Genomic DNA, 11,944 nt, shown 5'->3' on the forward strand with positions numbered 1-11,944 from the left:
TTTTCATGATGATGTCAAAGTGTGTCATTACTGAAACAGAAGTAACACTTTAGCACAATTTTTCACAGTTGATGGACCAATGGTGTACTGTAACAATGTGAATGGCCTCTTTGAAGAACTGAATCAAGAGTATTTTGTTGCAGATTGAAGATTGTTTATTGACTCATGCCAGAGAAGTTTGAAAGCAGTGTTGCTTCACAATAGAAATATGAAACCTTCAATCCCTATTGCTCACTCATGTCATCTAAAGGAAAGTTATGAAAATCTGTCAGTTGTTTTGGATGCTATACAATATAAGCATCGTCAATGGAATATCTGTGGAAATTTGAAAGTGATTGGTCTGCTAATGGGACTGCAATGAGGTTTCACAAAATATTGTTGCTTGTGTTTATGGGACAGTAGAAATACAGTAAAGCATTATGTTCATCGTGATTGGGGACAGAGAAACATCTATGCTCCAGGTAGAGACAATGTTCAGCATAATCCTTTAGTTGCTCTAGCAAAAATCTCTCTTCCTCCACTACATATAAAGTTGGGATTGATTAAAAACTTTGTGAAAGCCATGGCAAAGACAAATTCACAAGGGTTCCAGTACATTTTACAGAAATTCTCCAGCATTTCACCAGCAAATCTGAAGGAAGGGGTATTTGTAACGCCTGCTTTACACGCTTCAATAAATCTTTCAATCCGTCGTCAGGGTCAAGTTGTAAGTGACGCACATCCGGCATCATTCGTGACGTATTTGCGTGTGACACCTACGTGCGATCAAGACTGAACGAAAATACGGTGATCGCATACACGTTGTTTATTCCTCATACATTGGACGTTTTGTTGTATGAACCTAGTCAATTGTAACGTGTGACATCCCTCATACGATTTTGATGTCTGAGGCTATGTGCGCAGGTGTGCGCTCTGCACCGCAGCTTAAAAAAGGTCTGCTTCAGAGCGCAGCTGAAAAGCTGCGTTCTGAAGCGCCTCACAATGTCTGTCATTCACTAATCTCTGTCCCTCTCTCTCTGTCCATGTCAGTCTATCCCTCTTACCCCCTCTCTCATACTCACCGATCCCCGATCCCTGGCGCTGCACGGCATACACACTGCTCCGGCGGCTTTTACTGTTTTGAAAAAGCCGGCCGCCCATTAAACAATCTCGTATTCCCTGCTTTCCCCGCCCACCGGCGCCTATGATTGGTTACAGTGAGACACGCCCCCACGCTGAGTGACAGGTGTCACACTGCACCCAATCACAGCAGCCGGTGGGCGTGTCTATACTGTGCAGTGAAATAAATAAATAATTAAAAAAAACGGCGTGCGGTCCCCCCCAATTTTAAAACCAGCCAAATAAAGCCATACGGCTGCAGGCTGGTATTCTCAGGATGGGGAGCTCCACGTTATGGGGAGCCCCCCAGCCTAACAATATCAGCCAGCAGCCGCCCATTATTGCCGCATACATTAGATGCGACAGTTCTGGGACTGTACCCGGCTCTTCCCGATTTGCCCTGGTGCGTTGGCAAATCGGGGTAATAAGGAGTTATTGGCAGCCCATAGCTGCCAATAAGTCCTAGATTAATCATGTCAGGCGTCTCCCCGAGATACCCTCCATGATTAATCTGTAAATTACAGTAAATAAACACACACGCCCGAAAAAATCCTTTATTAGAAATAAAAAACACAAACATATACCCTGGTTAACCACTTTAATCAGCCCCAAAAAGCCCTCCATGTCCGGCGTACTCCAGGATGGTCCAGCGTCGCATCCAGCGCTGCTGCATGGAGATGACCGGAGCTGCAGCAGACATAGCCGCTCCTGTCACCTCCACACAGCAAATGAAGACAGCCGCGCGATCAGCTGAGCTGTCACTGAGGTTACCCGCTGTCACTGGATCCAGCGGTGGATGCAGCGGTGGCCGCGGGTAACCACAGTGACAGCTCAGCATCCCAAAAACATCACACTTTTCTTTGCAGTTTTTCCACACTTGGAATTTTTTTGCTGTTTTCCAGTACACCATATGGTAAAACCTATGGTTTCATTTAAAAGTACAACTTGTCCCGCAAAAAACAAGCCCTCATATGGCAAGATTGACGGAAAAATAAAAAAGTTACGTCTCTCGGATGAAGGGAAGCAAAAAAACAAAAACGGAAAGCGCCCGGGGGCTGAAGGGGTTAAAGTAATGGAACACCGCTACCAAGGTTTTTGGAATGACTCAATGATGGCAGATTACTGTTGAATATTATATAGGGACATCACTGAAAAATCATATCAACGACAGTCTAATGTCAAACGCTTTGAATTTCTGCTCATATTTTGGTTTCTATTTTGCATGTGAAATTATTTTGGTTCAATAAAAACTGTTTTATAAGGTGAAGCATTTTTTTCTGATATGTAGATTACTGTTTTCTTAATGTCACCAATATATTTCCTATACCTTATAATAATGATGCTGCTCCATGGAAACTATACGTGCTACAGAAAAACTATATACATTTTTTAAATCAGGACAAAAAATGATTCAGAAAAGTACAAAGTCACCGGCGATGATTACAAAAAACATTTTTTTTGTAGATCTGTGTAATTAAAGGGAATCTTGCACATAATCTGAGAGCACCATAATGTAGGGGTAGAGACCATGATTCCTGCAATTTCACTTACTTAATGAGCTGCTTAGTGCAGTTTTGATGATAATCTGCTGATTAAACAGTAATTTTATCATTAGTGGACTATTTGGCATGTTGCAGGTAGTCCAGCATATTCATGAGCTCTGTATAACTGCTAGATCTGCAGCAGAGAAACAATTGATTTAATCAAAATGAAGCAAACAGCTCAGTAATTAACACATCACTGGAATCAGGGTCTCTGTCTCTACATTATGCTGCTCTCAGATGGAGTAGCAAAAACCTGGTGGTAGATTCCCTTTAAGGGCCCCTATATAAAATAGATGTGTATCAGCTGAACAATGATTTGGACAGCAGCTAATTTTCCCATTCCTCTCACAGAGATCAGTAGTCTGATCTTTCCCTTACACATTATACTGTTGGGCAGATTGGGCCTAAAGGTCCAGTCACACTAAGCAACTTACCAGCGATCCCAACAACGATAGGGATCGCTGGTAAGTTGCTAGGATGTTGCTGGTGAGATGTCACACTGCGACGCTCCAGCGATCCCACCAGCAACCTGACCTGGCAGGGATCGCTGGAGCGTCGCTACACGAGTTGCTGGTGAGCTCACCAGCAACCAGTGACCAGCCCCCAGCGCCGCGTGGAAGATGCTGCGCTTGGTAACTAAGGTAAATATCGGGTAACCAACCCGATATTTACCTTGGTTACCAGCGCACGCAGCTACATGTGCAGAGAGCAGGGAGCAGCGCACACTGAGCGCTGGCTCCCTGCTCTCCTAGTTACAGCACACATCGGGTTAATTACCTGATGTGTGCTGCAGCTAAATGTGCACAGAGCAGGGAGCAGCGCACAATGCTTAGCGCTGGCTCCTTGCTCTCCTAGCTGCAGGACACATCGGGTTAATTAACCCGATGTGTCCTGCAGCTACATGTGCACAGAGCAGGAGCCGGCACTGACAGTGAGAGCTGCGGAGGCTGGTAACAAAGGTAAATATCGGGTAACCAAGGACAGGGCTTCTTGGTTACCCGATGTTTACATTGGTTACCAGCCTCCGCAGAAGCCGGCTCCTGCTGCCTGCACATTAGTTGTTGCTGTCTCGCTGTCACACACAGCGATCTGTGCTTCACAGCAGGACAGCAACAACTAAAAAATGGCCCAGGACATTCAGCAACAACCATCGACCTCACAGCAGGGGCCAGGTTGTTGCTGGATGTCACACACAGCAACATCACTAGCAACGTCACAAAAGTTGTTCGTTAGCAGCGATGTTGCTAGCGATGTTGCTTAGTGTGACGGGGCCTTAAGTTAGGGTAATGTTTATGGGCACCGTAAGGAACAAAGGAAAAATTGGTCCATAAAGGTTAATTTATACCAAGGGGTAAGTGATAATTTGCTCAATCCACCACACACCGATCTTGAGAATGGTTCTTTGAAGATAATTTGCTGCTTGTTGTGGTACCACTGGTGGGGATCCCTTATACCGATTTTTAGAATAGGTCCCCGAAATGCTCTGAGTAAAACAGCAATGACTGTGAACGCATGGCACCACTCTATTCCCTGTTTATGGCGATAACTATGTGCTGTTTTGGACTACCCTGGAAATCGCAGACAATTAACAGAATGATCATGCGCATTCAATACTTAGTTTGACCGGTGCTCCAAGCCCTGTTCTTAGCATTGATGGGGACTGAACAGCAAGATGTCATTTATTCATAATGAAGTTGGGAATGACTTCTTAAATTACTCTTGGCATATTTTACTCTGTAGCTAGCATTTAAGTTTTCCCAAAATGATGAGAACGTGAGTATCAGTTTAGGGCTTTACCTTATTCTCTTCCACACTTTTAAATCAATTTTGACTGTTGTAGTTTTGTGGGAAGTAAAAAAAACAACCAGAAAGAGCTCCTAGGGCTATGTTGGTACATACATCTGTAAGGAGGTGAGGATGATGTCCCACCCCCCACATCTCAGTGTTGCTCACCTGGATTGGATTACTTGTTTTGAGTACACAACCCCTAGGATTGTGCTGGTAGAAGCTGCTGCTGTTTCGGCGTAGCTCGACCTCGGTATGGAGTTAAGAGATGGTAGGACTTGAAGAAAGCCTCTGTAAGCTAATTGTCAGCACTGCCGCCCCTAAAGTACTTCAATGTAGAGACGGATATTTTGCTGGAATCATTGCGTTCCTAAGGACCCATCATGGTCATATCCCTGCTACTTGGCATGGGCCATAAAATTAGGATCTAAAATACCATTTTAAAATGATGACGATAAAAAGTTACTTGTGAAAAGGTTCGTTTAGCATGTGGGATCGCCATTGACTTCTGTGCAATGAAATTCTTGCTGCTATGGCCACGTCCTGATCGTTGTTATACTCTGCCGCAATGTTCCATGATGGACACATAACGGGGCAAAGGGAAACTGCCAATGGGGACAAATCATTTTCTATCACTCCTTTTTCAGAGGAAAATTAAGTTAGTTAACTGGTTATCAAGGACAAATATTTTTCCTTTGTGTCAAATTTGATACATCAACACTTGAGTTACTCCCAAAATAGAAGCAACCATGGCTTGTTGATTTTTTTGTTTTATATGTATATTTTTCACATGTGCTGCAGCAAATTTGTACGTCATTCTACATCTACAACTCATGGCAGCCTTTGTATTTTAGCAAATTCTTTGAGAAAAAGAATACAACAACAATGCAATGCATTCTCGTCTGTTCAGATGTTGATTCTCTAGAGACTTTTATGTCTGCTCCTTGCACATTCTTCAGATTCTTAGTATTGACAGTACAGATGTATTTGATACTCTGTAAACTGGGTATGTGGGAATATTAGCATTAAAAGAACAATATGTGCAGAAATCTGTCTGTGCATGCAAGTGTAGAGAGAAAACGAAACTGGCCTTATTTCTATTTTATCTGCTGCAGCTCTGCTAGTCCTTCTAGAGATGAGCTCCTGCTACATAGTCCTCAATATTCGTGAGCTCCGACTATTCCTATCAACCCTTAATTAATGGATCAGGAGGGATAAGTTGGAGATGTGCACCAAAGCACAACGTGAAAAGAGAGCGAATAAAGAAACATCAAACATATAGTGAGGTATGTCTCTCACCTTGTAACGTTGTTCAGAAAGCTACAGGCATTGTACCAGGGGTGTGAAATCAAGGAACTTCAAGCCAGTTAGGTGCGAGAAGCAAAATCGTTCAACTCGATCTCCACTCTGAACATGAATAAATAAAGGAGGATGGACTATGTTTCTTGCGGCAATGCTCCTTGAAGGGATCATGGATTCCCAAGGTATGTAAAGATGACCACATTATTGAAGGGCAAACGCCCAATTCATTTCAGCTCCAATAACTGAGCATTCGTGATTATTGGGTTAGTCTGATGCAAAATAAATTTGGAGCCAGTCAGATGCCTCCCTGATGGTATTGCATGATGGATAAGTGTCTGTATTTCTCCAGATTGTATACACCAACAACATTGAGGACTGTAGATGCAGTGGTCAGTCAAGAAAACGTAATGCATTAGATGTAAGTCTCATCGTGTATAATACGTTCCTTCAAAATCAGCAGATATCCAGCAGTGCCATCAGCTTAGACCTGGCAGCAACCAGTGGGACTCAGCTATAATCATCTACACTACATCTAGACCAAAACTGTCTTTCATGGAAAAAGTGCTGATAAAAAAAAAAATCATACCTTTGACATGGAAACAAGGTCAAGCCAGTCAATTATGTACAAAAACATAGGGAACTAGGGTGCAGAAAAATGGCAACAGGTGCTCTGGAGTGATGAGCCAAAGTGTAAAATAGTTGGTTAGAACCAAAGGCAGTTTGATCGATAAAGGGCTGGAAAGTGGTGTAATAATGAGTGTCTGCAGGCAACAGTGAAGCATGGTGGAAGTTTTTTACAAGTCTGAATCTTAATTTCAGCAAATGGATTTGGTCAAGATTAATGTTGGCCTCATTACTAAGAAATATAGACAGATACTTCTGCATCATGCAATAGTATACAGAGGCATATGATCGGCTTTAAATTTATTCTGCAGCAGAATGACAAGCACTGAACATATAGCCAATGTCAGTAGGAACCATGCTCCTCATAAAGAAGATTAAGGAGTCCTGGAAATGATGATATGGCCCCAACAGTGCCAAGATCTCATCATCATCATCATCAAGTCTGTACGGGATAACATGAAGAGATAGAAAGCTTGCCATAGTATCACTTTTAGGCTGTGTAGAGTGCTCACAGTAGCACAAGTTAAATGTGGCTTGTGCTGCGGTGTTTAACAACTCCTGAACAAATGGCTGTATCACTGGTTCCACAATTGATCTATTCTGTACTTAAATACTGAAATTGGACCTCACATTCCAAACCTAAAGTGTCCAAACATGTCTACAGAAACCATTAAAAGGCATTGGGCTACGAGTCAGACATCCAGCTACAGGTGTTCATTTAACCTCATGCCACCACTCGCAAAGCCTCACATGATGCAGATCAAGACGCAATGAAGGCTGGAATGGAGGGTCTATCCTGTTCAGCGATGAATCCTGTCTTGGTTGCAATGATAGCTAGATATTTTCCTGGAGATCATGTGGGCATAACTAAGTATGTAGAGGTCTTCATGAATGAATGTCATACCTGTCCAACTCCAAGAATTATGGTTTGGGGTGACAGAATGTATATACTGTGAGCACAATTATTAGGCAATTTGTATATTTGATGATTCATTTTTTTATTGAACAACTACAATGCTGTCAGTTAATCCAAAAGGTTAATAGACCTACATTTTTAAGAAAGTAAAAGGCATCTGTACATTATTGGCAACAATGATTGTAATCAATTGGGGAGTTGTTTGTTATATGAGTATATATTCATACGTTTTTGTGTTATAGTGCACATTCATAGTGTTGTGCATTACTATACTACTACTATACAGTACTATATTACTATTCTTAGGTATTTTACTACACCTGTGGCCAAGTCTAATTGGAATAATACATTTGTTAGGGTTACTAAGAGAATTATTGTCACCCTGTGTGTATTGCTGCAGTGCTGAAGGTAATGAGGACAGGACCTCCCTCTGCTAAACGTCTTAAGGTGGTGTCACACATTGCGACGACAACAACGACGTCGCTGCTAAGTCACCATTTTCTGTGACGTAGCAGCGACGTCCCATCGCTGTCGCTGTGTGTGACATCCAGCAACGACCTAGCCCCTGCTGTGAGGTCGCCGGTCGTTGCTGAATGTCCTGCTTCATTTTTTGGACGTTGCTCTCCCGCTGTGAAGCACACATCGCTGTGTGTGACAGCGAGAGAGCGATGAACTAAAGCGAGCAGGGAGCCGGCGTCTGGCAGCCTGCGGTAAGCTGTAACCACGGTAAACATCGGGTAACCAAGAAGCCCTTTCCTTGGTTACCCGATATTTACCTCAGTTACTAGCGTCCGCCACTCTCATGCTGCCAGTGCTGGCTCCCTGCTCCCTGCACACGTAGCTGGAGTACACATCGGGTAATTAACCCGATGTGTACTCTGGCTAGGAGTGCAGGGAACAGGGAGCCAGCACTCAGCGTGAGAGTTGCAGACGCTAGTAACTAAGGTAAATATCGGGTAACCAAGAGAAGTGCTTTCCTTGGTTACCCGATATTTACCTTAGTTACGCTACCACGCGTCGCTGCTGGCTGGGGGCTGGTCCCTGGTCGCTGGTGAGATCTGCCTGTGTGACAGCTTACCAGCGACCATGTAATGACGCAGCAGCGATCCTGATAAGGTCAGATCGCTGGTCATGATCGCTGCTGCGTCGCTATGTGTGACACCCTTTAGATGCAGTGGTTGCTATTGACCGTGGCACTTAAGGGATTAACTAGCCTGGATTGGAGTTATGTCTGACAATTGCTTTTACAATTTTATGGTGTGGGGAAGGAAAGATTTGTAAAGTGTTGTGCCATATGTTGGGGCTGTAGAAATAAAATTATTATTAATACTCATGTGGCTCCCTGGACTAGCCAGGTCGTCACAGGTACTACAACATACACCCCCACCCTGAGACAGGCACATCAGCCAGACACAAAATCCTTGTTGCCTCCCTCCAGGGGCTGATGTCCACACCAGGTGGGGTGGAGCCAGGCAGTTGACCCCACCCACTGAGGAGTTCACAGTCCTGGAGGTGGGAAAAGGAAGTCAGTAAGAGTTCAGTTAGGGAAGTGAAGGAGTGAAGTAGGAGTAGAGGAGCAGACTGACCGTGTCTGGGTGTGTGGCCCGGGCACCAAGAGCAAGGTTGGCAGACGGTGGTGGCCGTCTGCAGGAGAGGCAGATCAACGCGGAACCGTAGGACCGAGGATGGGCGGTGGCCCGCCGGTACCGAACCGGGGAGCGAAGTGAGGCCAGCACACTCAGGCAGGGCCTGCGGACCCCGACCAGGCTTGGAGTCGCCATTAGAGGTCAAATCCATCAGTGACCGGAACCCCAGGGATTTCCTAACAGCCAAGACCCGATTGAAGGCAACCGTCCGACCAGCAAAAGGAAATACAGCTACCGCCACAGCTAGAGTTCCAAGGGCCAGAGCCTGCGGGCAAAAGGGCTCCTCCGGCACATATACACGCTGGGGAGCGGGTTACCAGTGGGAATCCATCTGGACCGAACATACACAAAGGTGCAGGGAAAGGCAGCCACCACTAACCGTCCAGGAGAAGCCACAGCAGCCGGCTGCGGGACCCGTCCATCCAGCTGTTTGGTTTACGAGAGACTTTGCGTACATTTGTGGCTGAGTGAGTACTACCGTGCCGTCCGGCACCGCGCTGCACAGTCCAAGCGACCCTGCACCTTCCCGACCCTGCCTCCCCGTCATCTCACCGGGCCCGGGACCACCAACCCCTACCCGCGGAGGGGGAAAACAACATCCCAGCTGCTCCCTGCCATCGCTCCCGGGATCCCCGTCACCAGCAGCGGTGGAGCCCAACCGCACCACAACCCGTGGGTGGCGTCACGGACCAAATCCCCAAACCAAACTACCCCCTTTCACTCACAGGCGAGGAGCGCCGCTCGAGTCCCCAGATCTGGCCCACCGCTCGAGCCACCGAGCAGCTGTCGCAGCAGCGCCGGACCCGAGCGTTAGCGAGCGCAGCGCAGCGGTGTCCTTCCCCGCCCGCGACACTCACAGACAATTATAATTTAGGGCTTACCTTAGCTTTAGCAAACAAATTAACAACTGGACAAAAACACACCATAGTTTTGCATTTTAACAATTTTATAAACATCTATTCTACACACAGAACCTTTTGGTTATTTTGCTTTTGAATAGGAAAAATACAAAGAAACTAAATGTAAGTTCATTATAAAGTACACATTTAATAGAAATCTGATTTTGACCATCTAGACTGTTTATTGCATAAGCAGCTGTCACGTGTTTCACCCAATGATTGATTTATTGTGAAGAAGGTGTTTCCAAATGACTATGCTACAATAACGTGGGCTCATTCCGTAGTGACGTACACGTACCATCCTGAGTGCGCCTATTTATGGTGGAATGGGAAGGAAACGCTGGTAGACAAAATACAGATGACAACTATTTCAATTGTCATTACAGAGATAAAGTGAGATGTTAACGTGCATTTCCCTTTAAAGGGAACCTGTCATGTTGTTTTGTGATATTAAAGCCACCCCCAGTGTGTTTTAAATGATGCAATGTGCATCACCAACATGGTTTTCTAAAAAATCATTTAACATATTTATCTTAAAAAAATACTTTATATGCTTAGATGAATACAGTACAGGTATTAGTGGTTCAGTCATAGGGGTGGTCTTTTTGCTTGTTTCAGCCACTGTCAGTTACTATGTTTTTTTTAACTTGGTCACCCCCTCCCCTGCATTGTAATTGATGACACCACAGATCCTTCACAACCACCACTTCTGCAATGCTGAGCTCCGCCCATTACAGTCACATGGTTGTGACATCACCCACAGATACATCCCAACTACCACTTCTACAATGCTGATCTGCGCCCATTATGGTCACGTGGTCACAACGCTCACAAGAAGACATGTAACACCCTGCTGCAGTGACAATGTGACCATAATGGGTGAAGCTCATCATTGGAGAAGTGATGGTGAAGGATCTGCGATGATGTCACAACCATGTGACTGTAATGGGCGGAGCTCAGCATTGCAGAAGAGGTGGTGGTGAAGGACCTATGGTGTAATCAATTACAAAGCTGGGGGCATGACTAAGTGCAAAAAAGATCATGACTGACAGTGGCTGAACCAAGCAAAAAGACCGCCCCTATGACTGAACCCTGAGGTCTGTACTGTATCCATATAAGCATATATACCTCACCTACTGTATCCTCACCTATCTCTTGTAGACTGTGAGCCCTCGCGGGCAGGGACCTCTCCCCTCCTGTACCTGTTTGTGTCTTGTATTGTTTATGATTATTGTACTTGTCCCTATTATGTACACCCCTTTCACATGTAAAGCGCAATGGAATTGATGGCGCTATAATAATAATAAATAATAATAATAAATAATAATATAAAGTCTTTTTTTTTTTTTTAAGATAAATATGTGGATTTTTTTTTTCTTAGAAAACCATGTTGGTGATACACATTGCATTATGTAAAACACATTGGGGGGCGGTGTAATATCACAAAACAACATGACAGGTTCCCTTTAAAGTTACAAAAAACACCCTAGAAATATTTGTCCTTGAATTGTCCGGTGGAGTTGAGAATATTCCGTTTTGCTGTTAGTAATATTTCCTGCAGTTTGCCCAGACCCCTGAATGATAAGAGCCATCATATATTTGTATAACCAGGCAGATTTGCCAATGAGGGATCTGAAACAAAGTTGTGTGACAATCACTTGTCAAAGTCTCCAGATCGATTGATAGCGCTCTTGTAGACATATATACCTACGAATTGGCTGAATATTTTTTCCCAGTTTACTGGATAACGCCAGAAATTTGTTTGATTTTTTTAGTACATTCCTGAATGCTTATACATTAATGTGATAAATAAAACACAAATATTATTCTAACACTTGTTAAAGGATTCCCTAAATATGTGTGCTAAAAAACGTTTGACATGAAAATTAGCAATATTGAGTTTTCTTCGGCGCTCTATTGGGAGACCCAGACGATTGGGTGTATAGCACTGCCTCCGGAGGCCACACAAAGCAATTACACTAAAAAGTGTAAGGCCCCTCCCCTTCTGGCTATACACCCCCAGTGGGATCACTGGCTCACCAGTTTTCTGCTTTGTGCGAAGGAGGTCAGACATCCACGCATAGCTCCACTGTTTGTAGTCAGCAGTAGCTGCTGGCTATATCGGATGGA

Source organism: Anomaloglossus baeobatrachus, chromosome 6 (genome assembly GCF_048569485.1).
Source record: "Anomaloglossus baeobatrachus isolate aAnoBae1 chromosome 6, aAnoBae1.hap1, whole genome shotgun sequence".
NCBI classification, from domain to species: Eukaryota; Metazoa; Chordata; class Amphibia; order Anura; family Aromobatidae; genus Anomaloglossus; species Anomaloglossus baeobatrachus.